Source organism: Parasteatoda tepidariorum, chromosome 8 (genome assembly GCF_982258835.1).
Source record: "Parasteatoda tepidariorum strain Cologne lab strain chromosome 8, Ptep-v5.0, whole genome shotgun sequence".
In the NCBI taxonomy this organism is placed as follows: domain Eukaryota; kingdom Metazoa; phylum Arthropoda; class Arachnida; order Araneae; family Theridiidae; genus Parasteatoda; species Parasteatoda tepidariorum.
The window spans coordinates 40,838,780-40,856,697 of NC_141762.1; the positions used below are offsets into that span (position 1 = coordinate 40,838,780).

The 17,918-nt window shown below is 28.2% G+C and overlaps 1 long non-coding RNA gene across 1 annotated transcript; it reads right to left on the minus strand.

The window, feature by feature from the left end:
• Window positions 1–1,689: 1,689 nt before the first annotated feature.
• LOC147806102 (uncharacterized) lies at window positions 1,690–4,224 on the minus strand. Its single transcript, XR_015428550.1, has 3 exons — window positions 4,022–4,224; window positions 3,811–3,921; window positions 1,690–2,030 (listed from the first exon to the last, which is right to left on the minus strand). It is a non-coding gene; the product is annotated as an uncharacterized LOC147806102 (long non-coding RNA).
• Window positions 4,225–17,918: the final 13,694 nt, after the last annotated feature.

A 17,918-nucleotide genomic window follows, 5' to 3' on the forward strand; every position in this document is an offset into this window, starting at 1 on the left:
TACCTTCATTACTTTTAGATAACATACTACACAGCAAAATTTTATAATTGATATGAATTTGAATATGTAGCTAAAAACAGAATAGCTGAATTCTAGTTGAACTTATTCTTTCAAAATTAAAAAAAAACTTACCAAGAAAACGATTTAAATTAATTAAGAATCAGCACAAATGGCACTATTTCAAGTAACTTGGATAATTTTTTATTGTTGTTTTCCGAATTATATGGATACAGAAATATATACTATTCTATAACGAAGAAGAATATGCTATAACTATTACAATTCTGTATGTTCTGAATTCATATTTATTCACTGGAATGACGAAAGCAATGTTGACTTCACTTTAATTCGTAATGAATTGAAGACAGAAGAAATGCATTTTACCTTAATACACACATCTGTAACAGTATCCGAAATCGGAAGTCATCAGTTGCAAGTTTGTTGATAATAGAAATTAAAAATTATTGAGGAATTTTTCTTCAAATGTTTGGCGTGTTCTGTTCCTGAAAGATTTACTAATATTCTGGAGATTTTTTTTCAAGTTCTTCGGCCTTTTCCTTAGGGAAATTTTGTTTCTTATTTGCTGCTAAAAAATGGCGTCTGATTCAGTCAATGACTTTGATGGAACTAAATGAAAACGTGATAAATTAATGTCCGATATTTACAGGCTCCCGCTAGACGGCGTACTCGAGCGTTGCGATCGCGAATTCTAAATTTATTGTATTAAAATTTATAACTATTTTCAAAGTATCTAATATTACGTAATTTTAAGTATTTTATGAAGTTTTATAAATTTTTAAGTTACATATAAGCAATATTTAAAAGTATTATTAACAATTTCAGATTTCCATTATAAAATGTGAAGAAAAATGGAAATTGGGTATAATATAAAAAAAACACAACTACTTCCACTTAGTAGGAATAACATTTCCCATGACGCAATGCTAAATTCTATGCCACTATCCACATAAATCAATTATTAATCAGAAATCGAATATCAATTACTTTTCTTTATAATGCAATAAAATCTGGCGAGCAGCTATTTAAAAGCTGAAACACTTCGTTTGTTTATTTGTGGCTTGAAGTTAGACTCGCAGAAAATGCCGTTCATGGGTTAAATTTAGTAGGAATAACACAATCTGTGACGTAGGCTATAGTGTACCCAATTGTAAAACAAAATTCGCGATCGCAATGCTCGAGCAAAGAACTTATACGCTTCGCGTAAAGAAGGGAAACTTCCTATACTATCAATGTTAAGTCGTAACGATCTTTCCCCCAACTTGGGCGCTGAAGGTGTAATGCAGGAAATCCACCATCAAGAGCGATTGAAGAACGGGCGCAGATCATTTGATTTTCACCCAATGCACTCATATTTTCTCCGTTAATTATAATCGGATTCGATTTTGCTTTTAAATTTTTTTCAGTTCCCAAATTTAGCAGGATTATAATTTATTTTAAAGTAGTAAATATTTATTCAACAAAAGTAATTTATATTAAAAAATAAAAATTCATTCAAACTTTAAAAAATTGAGTAAAATTTATTTCCCCTTGAAAAAAAAAAAACATTTTCGCTTTGTTAATTTTTCCATGTGTGTATATGTATAAGAAATGTGCTATATATAAATAAAAATTTCCAATTATATATATACTTAGAGTTTTAAAAAAATAAACAAGACACTTGTTGCAGAATTTGTTTTATCTTTATTAAACTTATCTAAAAATATTCTTTCTGGTTATATATTTTAAGAATATACTTTTCAATAAAATAAAAATTACACAAATAAAATTGTATACATTTTATACAATAAATAAATATTTGAGCAAGTTTATGAAATAAAATAACATAAAATTAAAAAGATGCAATATTGGTTCATTGGAACTGCACTGAGAACAAGTCTGCATTATTTTTGATACAGAATCTTTAATTTTAGAATGTCTTGAACACAATCTACATCTGTTGTGTAGTCAGTCTGTCAGTATCAACATTCCGTAACGATACAATTTTGCTGGCCTCTAATTATTTCTTGCACCTAATATTATAAAAAAAAATCACACAGTAAGATTAAAGTGCTAATATGACATAAGAATGCTGTCTAATTCGAGAACGGAACTTAAATTGTATGGCATTAATAAATTATATGTATTATTTTTCTTAAGTACTAATATTTTATTAAATAGTTTTAAAAAAGCAGACAGTGTTTAAGGAAAATATTTAGAAAGGAAATTTAATAACAAAACAATTCATTGGGTGATTAAATAACAAAATCAATTAAATTTATGTTTTACTGGCAGTATCATCTTCATAGGCACAAAAATATTTTAGACCTATAATGTGTCGTAATGCTTAAAAACAAACTAAAAAACTTCACATACAAAAAATAAATCATTTTTGAGATACAGTCGCTGGCCAAATTATTAGAGGCACTTTCTATGTAAAATTATAATTATCAGGTGATACCATACAGCTTTGTTTTTACGTAGCTGAAACTGGTTTCCACTTCTTTACGTTAGTGTATCAGTTGGTTAACAATGAAATGAAATACGTTAAAAATAAATACAAATAGGAGGTGAATGAAAAATCTCCTGAATGAAAATTCATTTGTATGTTCAATTATAAAAGTATTAACATGTATATTAGTACTTTTATTATTAAATACATTATATTAAGAAATTAACGCGTATGTTTAGTTATAAAAGTATAGTATGTAAACTCGTGCAAATTATGTCATTATAACTACAGTGCGTCTATTAATTTGACCTAATTATTATAATATAATAACATAGTACCTGATACAATAAATAATCGGTATTTTTATTACATTTTGTCGAATTTCTATTACATATCGCCTAATTTAACCAATTGATACACAAACGTAAACAAGTACAAACCGGTTTCAGTAGCGTAAATACAATAAAGCTGTGTAGTATCACCTGAGTAATTAAGATTTTACATAGAATCTTATAGTGCGTATAATAATTTGGCCAGGGACTGTATAATACAATAATTTTAACTAATTTTGATTAAAAACTCAAATAAAGTACTTTTAAACTATGCATAGTTTAAAAAAAATTGATACGCTAACCTGTTGTAATACTCATATAATAAAATAAAAAAAATAGTTTTCGGTTGACTTTTTAAGTTTTCTTGGTGATTAACTACTCCAATTATTGGTGTTTGATAAGCAATCACCATTTGTAGAAAAAAAATGCATACTCTATAAAAAAAAAATTTTTTTTTGAATATATAAGGTAATGTTTTTAGTCCTAAATTCTTTTTAATGCAATTTTTCAAATAAGTACGATTCTCTAGGGCCCCCTGAGAAAATGGGGTCCCCGGGCATTGCCCTGTGTGCCTATAAGTAAAGACGGTACTCTTTACTGGACATTTAGAGCTAACAGATAAATAAAATATATATATCTACTATAAACCACTCTATAAATATTATATGAATAAAAAGTAACACTTCTTACACTTAACACTATTTAAATAATTTCCTATACGTAATGAACTTTCCAAAATTTAAAATGTCAGATTTATAGATCTTTCTCACTCTTCTTGAAAAACATTTAAATTTTTACTTAGTTATGTACATAAATTTCATTCGTAAATATTTAATTCCGACCGAAAAAGATAAACGCACTTATGGAATTATACAGAATTTAAAAACCAAATGAAATTAAATTAAAGTCAGACACTATAAATTAGTCACACATTTAGTTACAATTCTAAGTCAGTCTTATCTAATAGGCTCATATAATTAATCATTGAAAAATAATTTACTCTTCGAAAATGCTTAACTATTTACTTACATTTCGATATTTTGAGGAAAGCGAAACAATTTCAAATTTGGATAACCCGCTCTATTTACATTGCAGTAAGCACATCTATCATAATTCTTTGCTTTGCGCACAGAAGAATCACTGAAAAATATTGGAAAAAAAAGAGGATTAGAATCTTTATTAAAACTGAAGACAAGGAGAAAAAAATCAACAGAAGATAGGTTATACAAAGCGCACTTACTTGTTAGGGATAATTGTCAAATTAACGTCCGCCATTGATTGATTTCTCATTTACTTCTCTTTCCAAACTCTCCTTCCAAAACTAAGGATGATATTGCGCATGCGCTGCACTGTGCCCCTGGAGACAAACTTCTCCGCCGTACAAGAAGCGCTGGCATTGTGCCAAATTTTGTTACGACTTTCGCGAGTTTCCCATCTTTATACTTATACAATCTTTGGCTCGAGTACGTCATCTAGCGGGAGACTGAAAATATCGGACATTAGTTCCCACAAAGCCATTGGCAATGACAGACGCCATTTCATTAGCAGCAAATAAAAACAAAATTTCCCTAAGGAAAAGGTAGAACTTCTTGAAAAAACTAACCAGAACATGCCAAAAATTGAAGCAGAACACGCCAAGCATTTGAAGAACAATTTCTCAATAATTTTTACCTTTCTATTACCAACAACATAACTTCCAATTTCATGATGACTTGCTGTTACAGATTGTGTGTATTACGGTAAAATAATTTTTTCTGTCTTCAATTCATTACAAATTAAAGTGAAATCAGCATTGATTTCGTCATTCCAATAAATAAATAAGAATTCAGAATATGCACAGAACTGTATAATATATAGTTATATAGAATATTGTTCTTCTTTATAGAATTGTATATATTTCTGTATTTATAATAATCGTAAAACAACAATAAAGAATCATCCGAACTACTTGAAATAGATTCATTTGTGCTGACAAACAAAACACTTCATTTAAAATCAAAGTAGTCAGTCGGATTTCGGTGGAAAATGAGCCGATATGGAGTTCAGCATAGATTCAAAACAATCATATTGCCATTTTACCAAGATAAAGTTTCATGTTGTGGGAATTGGTACATTTTCGTTTTTTCGGTAAAATATTTCCCTCCTGAAAGAATAAAATTGCATCTTGTTTCGTTTTTGGCAAATCCCAAAGACGAATATTCGTAGCACTAAAAATGGCGACAAAAAAGAATTGTTTTTTTTTTTTTTGTTTTGTTTCGTCAGCATTCTTTATTTTACGTTTCTTAGTTTCTAAATAATGATTTTTATTGAAACTTGAAATTTTTTGATAAAAATTGTTGTCAAAAAACTTTTTTTACAAAATTAAATTTCATGAAATTATGAAGTTTATGTATACTTTCTGTTCATTTTAATTTTTGAAGTAATATGATTCTTAAAACTATAGAATGTAAAGTTTAAATAGGCCTTCCATGTTATATCATTAAATTTAGTAAAACTATTTCTCGGGCATTAGGTTTTAACTCTTATAAGAATATACATATTTTTTTCTGTTAATGTACAAATATTTTTCCGATGTGTTTTGGATATTCCTTCTCTAATAAAAAGAGATACTCTTTTGTTTTCGTTTGCATAAGAAAGAATACCAAAAATTTTTCTTTTTTAAATTTATTTAGTCACAATAAAGAAGGAACGTTGCAATGCTACGTGCTATATTAAAGGCGTCTCTAGAGTAACTGAATCACTGTTCATAAGGAAATCGCAGGTATCCGTCTCATACAACAACGCCCCTTATAGTTCGTTGCGATCGCGAATACATTCTTTATCAATCATAGAAAGTTTTCAAACGATAATTTCAATAAATATTTCTGAATATTCATTTTGCTCTTAACGACAGTTAGTTAATTTAAATTCCGATTCGACTAGTCAGTTTAAATTCGGATACTCTAAAATAATTAGTAAAATTGAATCTTAATGATATCTTGCAAATTTTCTGCTACCTTGATGAGTACCGTAATTAAACCATTCTTCGCTCAAGTTTGACCATATTTATAATTCGGACGATAGAGTCGACCAATTTAGAGCCATATAAAAGTTACAGCAAATTTGAAGGATTTTATGATACACTGTAAAAAATTCGACACGAAATTACTGTTGAAAGTAGCGTAAAATTCCTTTTGACTTTAGATTCTCACGGAACAAAAAATATGATATACCGTAATATTTACTGTAAAATTACTGAATCACTGTAATTAAATAATTATTATCTACTGTAAAAATAACGATCTGAAATTTTGCAATAAAAATGATTTTACGGTAAAATGGATTTTACGGACGCTGCTGTCGTGTTTCTAGTACTTTTTACCATAATTTGATACGGAAATTCTGACAGTGTAGAACACCCTTTAAAATTTATGACAATGCTGTATCGCAAAATAGTAACCATAATACGCATTCATAATTTACTACGTCAATAATAAGGTGTTAGATTAAACCATACCGCCGTGCAATTTAATCTATCGAATAGACTATTAAGCAATATTATGGTTCCACTAAAAGGCTATATGGTTCTATCTAACATCTTCTTAAGGTTGCAGAAAATTTGCCTAATTTAGTAATTCCACCTTGGCTGATTTTAATAAGAATGTATGGTTATAGTGAAATACTAGCCCTACTATAAATAAATTTTCTTCAGTACTGTTTCCTCTGTTCAACTCTTTACTGATTTTGACAACTGTAAGAGGATTTACTTGTTACGCCTCTTAGCAATACGAATTTCTGAGTATATGACAGGAATTTCTGAAGTATGATGATGAAATTGTATATCAATTTCTGAGTTTGAACTCGGTCTAGACTTTATCTTGACCTCAAGAAATATACAATAACTAACCCCAAATTAGCTGATTGCAATTTTTATTTCTTCCCATTGCCAATTTTTATGCACCCTATCAAATTCCTCCATTGCAATAAATATAAAAAATGCATTTATATTCGCATTTGCATCTTACCCCAAAAAAAATAAGAAAAAGTTCCGTTTTCTAAAAGTTTGTTGGATTATTATAATTGAATAACTTTTTTTTTCAAGTGCGCATTCTTTTTAAATAAAACGCACTCGCATATCTTCATCAATAAAACTGAATACACTAGCGTACATACTAAAAAGAATGCAAATATAGGGGCAGATCTGTATGCAACTAAAATATAGAATGATCCGTCTGGAATACGAAGTGTCGACATCGACGAGAATCGTCGCTATGTAGACTCTAAGGCTCTGAGAGCTAACTTGCTTAAATCTAGTGAAATTTAATGTGCTTCTGAATACGACTGAATCCGAAATCGTGTTCTGAATTCAATGCGAATGCTTTCTCTACGATTCTTATTCAATAAATATTTCTCAACTATACCCAATCCGCACCATTTCACAATGGAGCTGAAATCATGCATGCATTATGTGGAACAGATTTCAGAAGAGTAAAATTTCGAAAAGGTAGCTTCGGCTTTTGTTATCATTCGCCAAAGCACAAGCTTCTGAAGTTCTATTTGGTAAATTTTGCTCATTTCTGAACGTGGCTTGCATGTAATTTCTACTGTTCTATAGTTTTGGATTTGTTGTAAATAAAGCATTTTAATTTAATTTCAGTTTAAATACGCATGTTTAAAAAGTTTACTGAAAGGGCAGATCGAATTACATTTCAGTGAATCTATACAGAAAGAAAATAAGCTGCTTATCAGTCCTCTTTTAAAAGAACTTGCAAAACTTATAGCTGACCATCAGATGTCTTTAAATCTGGAAGAATTTCGTGTTTTTTTGATTATTTCAAAAATAATTTATGAAGCATTAGAGAAAAAACTGCAATTACATGAATACTTTTATAAATTTATTTATTAGAAATTTATTTGTTGAAAATTTTCAAATTAGCTTTAGGTAATTTCAAATTTTGAAATTACCCTCTTCAATTTTCCCTCTTTTTAAAATTTAGTTAAGTTAGATTGATGTCACATTATTGATAATAATTAATACTGTGGTTGGATTCAAAAATACATTCTGTCAGCATTATAGTTTTGTCAGAAGTCTCCTGTTTTTCTTTTTGTACTGTAGAATGATAAAAATAATAGAAAAATTTATAAACTAAGACTGAGGGGGGGAGAGAAAAGAAAGAGAAGTGATAAGGGAAGGTTATAAACTTAAAAGTTCCTCTCTAGACAAATGAGTAGCTTCTTAACTACGAAATCTCTAATACATTGATTCGCTAATTAGATACGTTATATGAGTAATTAAATATCAATATAAAAATCTGCGCTTTTTATACATAAGAACACTAAAAACATAAATTATCAGTTCTACCTACTTGGGTTTACTCTTGAAATCAGTGTTAATCTACATGAGAAACAATGTCATGTCTAGACAGCAGCGTTTAATTTCTTCTCCCCTAATTCCTTCCAAACTCTTTTCCCTATCTATTCACAAATCCTAAATAGCCACCATCGCTTTTCTTATTTTTACAGCATAAGGAAAACAATGTATTCACTCGCAGCACTTAAGCACAGAATTATACACGAGCTTAAAAATGGTGGTTTTCAGAAAACTCAATAAAGCTTAACATAAAAAAATACATTGAAAACAGTAAAATATGCTGAAGTTATCTCCAAATTTTAAGTTTCTGCTCATTAATGTAAAGAAAATTTTATTAAAAAAGCAAGAAATTAAAATATGATAATTATTTCCATATGGACTTTTATTAATAAGTAACTTCAGAAGACACATAAATATAGAAATCAGAATTTTCAGATAATAATAATAGTAGCATTAGAAAATACATAAGGATTTAAGGAAGAAAAAGAATTGTTGCTTCCGAAAATACCGAGACAAAAGAAAATAATAATAATAAAAGTGAAATAACTTCTGAAAATGCACTGACTCATAAAAAATAGCAATAATAGCAGATTTGGAAGATAGATAAAAATTTAAGGAATAAAAATAATAGCAACTTCAAAAAATGCATGAGGATTTAAAGAAGAAAATGAAATGTAGCTTCAGAAAATACAAAACACAAAAATACAAAAGAAATAGTAATAATAAATATATAATAATTGCAGAAAATACACTGACTCTTAAAGAACAGCGATAATAGCAGATTTGGAAGATAGATAAAAACTTAAAGAATAACAGTAATAGCAACTTCCGAAAACATATAAGGGTGTAAAGAAGAAAAAATAATTATAGCTTCAGAAAATACCCAAATAAAGAAATTAATAATAATAATAATAATAAACGTAAAACATCTTCAGAAAAAAAAACTCTGACTCTTAAAGAATAACAATAATAGCAGATTTGGAAGATAGATAAAAATTTAAAGAATAAAGACAATAGCAACTTCAGACAATACATAAAGACTTAAATAATAATAATAGTAACTTAGGAAAATACAATTCGGTTTAAAGAATAAATAATAGAATTTTTATCCCGGATGAATATCAAATTATATTTGATATCCTTATTATAATTATGGCTTTCAACTCTTCAAAGAAAATTTTTTAAATACAGATTTTAAGAAGTCTAACTCTCAATTTTCTAAACTTATAATGCTTAAATATCTCCTATTTAAGTTCAGTTTTAATGTCTTTATCACGTAGTATACATTGTTTTCAGAGCTAGATAGAAACAAAAACAAACTTAATATGATTTAAGAAAATTGCCAGTCAAGATCTCGATAACATCTGTGCTTGGCGTGGAAAAAAGGTAAATATTTATATTCCATATGCATAGCCATTATCTGAGGGGAAAAAAACTTTATGCTTCCAAGATATCGAAGACTAAATTAGGTTATAAATTATTTCCTCTTTATGTTTCGTTCTTCTTCTGTAAACAGAAATGCACGCAACCTGTAATTATTTTTCTTTACAAAAGATTTCAGGTATTAAAACCCACCCTGAATACTAATGTCTTCTCCCGATATCACCCCCTAACGAATGAAGGGCCTTGCAGAGTTATACTGACGCGGAATTGTGTTGATTTACAACGCAATTAAAATCCCTCCTTATGCTTTCGACAGTAATAAACACCTTGGCACCCAACTAACTTGAGAAATATTTCTCATTAGTTGCACGTGTGTGGCAACATCTGTGGTGGTGCAAGAATCGATTAATCGAAGATTATCAGCTGGTAATCGATGGTTTTAATTTTGGGTTGCTTTGATACGATTTATGTTGACGATCGATTCTTCCATTTTTAGGTGTAAAATATTTGTTCGAAACTAGGGCTATTTATAAATCCCTTGTTTAGAGATTTAATTTATCGTTTTCGATTCCAAACAACAATTACTTTCATCTTTAATTGAACTTGTGTAATTAGAAATTCTCACTGCGCCTATCTCTTTACGTGCCGTCTAGGGATGATGCCGATTTAGCTCGCTTTGGGCATTTTCTAATTGAAATCATTTCGTTATAAGAATAGAACGCGAAACTATTGATATAGTTGGTGTCATTAAACATTGCATATAAGTTGTAAGCAATAGTTACCATTTTTATAATCGGTAGATATGTTTCTGCATAAATAATACAACTTTAATGGATTCTATCTTCTCGTTAAAGAAAAAAAAAACTTTTAACTATTATGTTTTTACAAAAGCATTCCTAATTATATATTTTCTAATCATCGTTGAACAGCCGACCCCATTTTAGGTTTACAACCACTTATGTTCTCTGTAACCTTGTAATTTTGAACCTAATCCAGAAGACAAGAAAGTCCTTGTATCAAATATTGGGAGAAATTTGATACGTGGAGGACTTTTTGATGGAACCCGCATTTGCGCTACATGGAGAGGCAAAGCACGAAAACCTCTCACGGTTAGCTGTCCCAATGCCTCGATGTTCGCCCTAATTTTGCTAGTTTATTCAAACTTTCGATGTTTGTCAAAATTTTCTAATACCAGTGGAAATATGACTTAATTGAAAGTTGAAGTTTGTTTTCCAGTGTATAAGTTGAATCTTGATTCCTGAATTAATTTAACAATATTTCAATCCTAAAAATTCCTTTAATGCCATCGTTAAACAATATCACTTATAGTCAACTTAAACAGCATATACTTTTAATTAATTTTCATTCATTTCAGTAATACACGCAGGGCTCTCCCCGAAAAGATTCATATATTCACAACTTGTTGCTTTTATTCCTAGACTATGAGTTCTTAAACGATATGCTGTGAGCCCTTTTTAAAAATTCATAAACTTAGGTGAAAACTTAACTTGGATAATTTACTAAATTTTTATACTAAATTTTCTTTTCAGATATTTTGACAAGTTAGCTGCAAAATAACTTTGACATGTAATTTCACGAAAAATTCTATCACTTGCATTTTGAACGCAACAATAAATACCTTTTGCTCATTTCAAAATATTTCTTTATATCTTTTTAATATTTCCGAAATAAACTTCCTTTGAAAAATTATTCTGCTCCTTATTTTTCCTTTCGGCATGCATCATAAGTCCGCAGCGAAGTTCGAAAAAAATATTCTAATATTTAGTCTCAGAAGTTGCCAAACTCTAAGAAATAAATAAATAAAATGGTGCCTGACTCCAAAGATTCATCGATTTAATATTTTTTCAGTTGGAAGAAAATTTATTCTTTGTTGAAACTCTTTATCCCGCCGTTGGCTCAAAAAAATTGAAAATTTCGTGCTGTACATTTATATGAGATATAGGTTCCGCCAATAGTTTTGAGATATCAGCAGACGATATTCTATTCTTAGCCATTTCTTTGCCATCAGAAGTCGACAAACGATAAAAATAAATCGACTTTCATTAGCAAAAGGTGAAATGTTCTGCCAAAAGCACTTAGTTCGATTTCTTCTATTCCAACAGCTGAAAATTTTCACAGAGACGTGAAAGAAATCACACTTTTTAACAGGTAAAAAAATGCATAAGATTACTTTCCCCTCAACGTACATACACATAAGGTCTACCATTTTACACTAAGGTTCTTTTTTAGTTGAACCTCTTACTTTTTTTTCTTTTTTTCCTTCTTTTTTTTTTTGTTAAGTTACTTGAGGCAAATATGTGGAATTAATGTGTTTCGACGTCTTTTTAAAACTTAATTTTTGGAAAAGCTACGAATATGTTCTATATTAGATAAGAAGAGCATGCCAGTATTAATTAATAATAGTCTGAGACAAGACATTTCCGAAATTTTAAAAGTTAACTAAGTATGCTTTTGAAATATTGCAGAAAGATTTTATCTTTCAAAATTAATAAATGTTAAGACATATATTAATTCTTGAAAGATAAATCTTTTCTGCAACTATTTCAAAAAGATACTTAGACTTATTTATTAAACATTGGAATTGTTTTGAAAGTTTGAAGATTTCTATAATTAATTAATCCTTTGCTCTAATTATATAATTATATGCTTCGATTTAAACTAGTGAAAGATAAAATGAAGAAAATCACTAATGTAATTATCTCCAACTTTAGAACGGTGTCAACAATATAAATTATCTATGTTTATTTCTATTCATAGTTCTATTAAAAAAAACGTTTTCAAATTCTAACACGTTTTAAAATAGATTATTTTTTACTTTCCTTAGCATCTCACCGTTTTGACAACTATTGAGCTCCGCTCATCAGCCCACGTGTAAACAGTAGTATCGTTTTCCGTTGTAAAACAAAAATTTCTTTCAGTCTCAAAATTAATTCAACACGCATTCCGAATTTTATTTGTATTTTTAAAAAAGGAGAAACTTTTCAAGATAAATATAACACGATGAGGAAAACCGTGTGGATACCTCATAAGTATCTCCGTGCCTTACCTCTTAAGTTTCTCCGTTTTTATAGCTACCGTACCTGCGTTATGTCCATAAATAAACTAATAAATAAATAAAATACATCGTTAAAAGAACTACATTGCGAATTTCTATCAGTTTGATGACAAATTTCTTATTTCTCTCTATTCATTATTTATTTTTAAAATATTCTGAAATACGAGGTTTGTTTTTTAAGTAAGGTTGTTGTGTACACTAGGTGACGCGAGCGTCGCAACGAGTGCTTGTGTCGTAGCCCGGTATTCCTAGAGAACAACTGTGCCATTATATATATATATATATATATATATATATATATATATATATATATATATATATATATATATATATATATATATATATATATATATATATATATAAATATATATATATATATATATATATATATATATATATATATATATATATATATATATATAAATATATATATATATATATATATATATATATATATATATATATATATATATATATATATATATATATATATATATATATTATATACATTATATATATATATATATATATATATATATATATATATATATATATATATATATATATATATATATATATATATATATATATATATATATATATATATATATATATATATATATATATATATATATATATATATATATATATATATATATATATATATGTTCAAAATGAAGAAAAAAACAAAGAAAAATAATAGACAAATGAAAAAAAAGTGGGGAAATAATAAGTAAAAAAATAACAAACAACAGTTTAAAAAAAAAATTTAAAAAAAGGTGAAATTTTATTTAAAAAACCGGAAAAAAAAGATATAATCTTTTCTTCAGCCCACACGATTATATCCGAAAGCAGAGTGCTTTCTGATATTGTATCAATAAAGCCGAAGCAAAATATATTAATACAATAGTGTGAGGAGCACTCAAAAAAATTTTTATAAAAATAACAACAAATAAAATAGATCACATGTAAAAACAGAAAATAAAATAAAAGAAAACGAAAAAAACATTAAAAAGGGAGGACTATAAAGCGAGTAACAAAATCAGATCAACTTACCTTGGCAGAAAATTTTTCAAGAATGATTTTAAAATGTTTCCGCAGAAAGATTGCCAGATTACAAAATATGAAAACAAAAGATGAAAACAAAAGCGCAAATTGAGTGTAACAAGAGGGTTTTAAAGTGTCGTTCTTACTGCACTGCTGAAGTGATTTGTTATTCTGAGCTTTGATTTGTTAGTTACCAAGGATGGGCCCGAAATGGATGTGCGCAAGGTAATATTATACTGGATAATTTTAGAAATTGATCATAAATAGTTTCAGAAGATAGATATTTATTTAAGAAAACATATAAAATAGAAAAGAGAAACATAAATTGCCTGTTTTTGCAAATAATTTTAGCCGCGGATTTGCACGATATGGATTAGCACATAGAAAAATTATTTAAATTATCAAAGAAAAAAAATTTATATATATATATATACACATGCAACTCGCTATCTTAGTACTTACGTATTTTATCCTTGGACATGCTAATGCAATCCATTTCAAATCGCTCCGTTCACTTTTTTGTCTTGTTTAATAACCCAAACTTTATTCAATTCCATTTATACTTAATGTTAAATATATTAGAGAAGATGTACATTGCTCGAAATTGCTCTATAACCCTTTGAACTGCATGCATAGTTTTTTTTTAGATCGCTTCCTCATCTGAGTCTGAGCTCACTTCCGTTGCTTATTTCCACATTGCAACCCACACCGAAAAGCGAAAACCCACGCTGGGCCACAGTCGAAACCATACTGGAACGGATTACTGATAAAATGACGAAAAATAACAAGATATTAAGATGGATTGGTAGTATTCTTTCGTTGAATAAGCGCAACTTCACGATTTAACTATGACAAAATAATTGGACATTTAAACAAAATAAGATAAAAGGAACAAAATACGATCTTTACACGTAAGAATACTTAGCAGCAAAAAAGAAAAAAACTTTACTAATAGTATTTACTTAATTACATAACGCGGGGCATAAAAAAATAATTCAAAAGCTATGTTTTATGTTCTACATTATAAAAATCTATAAATTTATGTATATGCCTGTATTTCGAGAAATTAGCTTACCAACTCGTGCGTATTTATTACCCAAGTTTTTGTACTATAATTTCTTTTATACTTTTTTTTTATATGCCTGTTAATGAACTCTGTTTTCAACCTGCACAGTTAATTCCAATAAAATTTAAATTTTTTATGTAACAAATAGCAAAAAAAAAATTTTTTTATTTATTTGCCTGTTTATTTTTTTTAAGGCAATGCTTTCTTCCAAAAGAAGAAAATCGTATTCTTTCAAAATTATGTAAAATGTAAATTCCAAAATTTTATAAAATGTAACACTCCAAAATTACTTAAAATTTTAAAAAGAAGATCAAAATTTTATTTTGATTTTCAGTCATTGGAGTAGTTGGTTACAAGAAAAATTATAATTTTTCTCTTATAATTTTTTTTAAAAAAAAAAATCCTGACAATCGACAAAATAAATAATTTAATTACTCATAAACTGATAAGAAATTTGCACAAAGTTAAATGAATATTCATTTTCAGGCCTAATAGTTGGTATCTTCAACAAAAAAATTGCATTAATATCATTTTCAAATCAATATGCATTTTGACAAAAAATTTGCAATAATTCTTTTTTTTTTTTTTTCTGATCACTTGGTGACAGCACATGTGGCGGTAACGGTAACGGCAGTATATAAAAATTCTTCATAATTAGAGTAGAAATGACGTATCATAGTTACAGTATCGAAATATTTAACAAAAGGCTATTAAAAAAAACCAGTGTCAGAAATGAACAAATAATTCTCAGAATTTTCCTCCATATTATTTTCCTCTTCGATAAAGTAAAGATATTTTAAAAGCTTTAATATGGATTGAATGATTAAAAAAGGTATTAAATTTTATTTTTAATTCTTTTATTGTAGATCTCTTTTTTTAAGTATTGTCGAACAATTCAATTGTACAACAAAAAGAAAGTAAGTAAATATCAAAAAATTCGTAGTCTCCAACTCGATATAACATTTCAAATTTTGTAAACGTCAAATAACAAAAATAAATGAACAAAAATAAAAGATAATCATACATTTAGACTATAACTAGTGCTTCACGTTATTTAATTTGGGAAAAAAAGGTACAAAAGCCTACTTTTAAAAAAAAATATTCTGTATAATACTACTTTACTACAGTGCTTCTTTTCGAAACATCAGTTTTTATTCATAATTAAGCAGAAATTTCGCAATGTCAATATACTATAGTGAATCAATAGTTCGCGACCCACAAATGGGTCATGAGTAAAGTGACCACATTTTCATTGAGACAAAGCGGGACAAATGGGATGAAATGAGAATTACAATTTAGTTATCTATATTTTATTGTATACATCCATATACTTGTACAAAAATGTATTTATTATTAATTATTGGTAACTATGAAAATATTTGTAAAAAATAATAATTTAAACATCATGAGTTTTAATCAAATAAAATTTTTTATTTAAAAAAAAATTATGATTTTCTTTCACGGTCATATTTTTGATCTGAGTGAATACTTAGCAATAGATTCGGATCATTCATTAAAATGTCGTGAAATATTTCACATGAATTGGTCAAATTATATTTTACAATTAAAATGGATTTTTAAAGTTTTAATGTTCAACTGCGCTTTTTCAGTTGTCCATATTTTATTGATGCTAGAAAAAACACGTTCTGTTGCTACATTTGTTCCTGGAAGGGAGAGCGCGAATTCTACAATTTCAAAAATATTTTGATAAGGAATATTATTCTGTTTAAAATAAAGGAATAACTCCGTCCATTTTTTGTCTGTTTCCACATTTGCAGATAACCAACATTTAATTTTTTCTTCTGTAACATTTCATATGTTCAAATTATTCTTTTTTAAAATAGTACTTACTGAATCAAAAATTATTTGTGAAGTTTCACTCGGCAATGAAACAAAATTTAATATTCTATATTTAATTCCTGTTTCTGGATCAAAAAATATAACAATTGTGGGAAATAATTTTAAATCTTTGTGGTTGGAAGCATCAGAATTCATGGATATAAATGCGCATTTTTCTAATTCTTTCTGCAGTTGTGAAAACGAATATGGTGAAAAAATATTACAAATAATTGCTTCAGTTTTTGTCCTTGCACATGTATATTTTTTGTCGTATAATGTTTTGATCATTTGCGACGTGGAATCCATTGATCTGAAACTTTGATTTTCAGATCAAGGTTTATGGTGTGGAAAGCAAATGGCCCTTCCGCTAATGCTAGCTGCTTTTCCGTGTTGCCAAAGCTAGCAGTGCGAAAAAACTGTACCATTTTAGACGAGGAAGCGACATTATTCAAAAATCTTTTATGCCTCTTTGTCGCTAGATGTTTAGTAACATCATTTTTTCCACCATGTGAGACCAAAAATTCAGCATTGCATTTATCACACCGTACCATATAGTCTATTTTGGTTTTTTTAATAAATGGAAATTCTCTGCTTAGCTCTTCATTAAATTTGCATTCTCTTTTTTTATTCATCTTTTATTCTGTGGGTAAATACTAGAAATAAATAAAAAATTTACTACAAAGGCTAAAAAAGAGTATTAAATTTTACCTTATTGACCATTACGTTGTGGCGACTATTGCTCTACCACTATCTTCGTCAATCAAATAATGAGTCAAACAGAACGTCAAATTGAAAACAACAAACCGCACTGTCTGCACTTATCTCAATTAAGCCGAGACGTAACGACAATGATCGAACACCACTGAGTAAATCTAACTCGGTACATTGCCTAATTTAGTTTACTCTGCATGCATTTTATGTTTTTTTTTTAAAAGTATATTTTTTATTTCTTTATATTCACCATAATACTTAATAAGTAATAGGTAATATATTTTTACAGTACATTTAAAATAAGAAATGCAGACATTTTCTAAAAAAGCGGGACATTTTTAAAAATCGGCGGGACGCGGGAGAGTCCACCAAAAAGCGGGACTGTCCCGCTAAAATCGGGACGTGTGGTCACTTTAGTCATGAGCAACGTGGAACTGGGCCGGAGACGATGGTTGAAAGTCTAATAAAAAAATAATAATAATAACTGTTGGGTGCAACAAATTTATTCTATAATCTTTGAAACAATAACCAAATATCCACGTCCTAAGTTTGAATCATTCTCAATAGTTTGAAATGCACATCTTAAATTTAGATTAATAAATTAATGCCACACATATATTTATTTAAAAAATAAATCAAAGCCCACTTTTTTCAAATGAACCAAC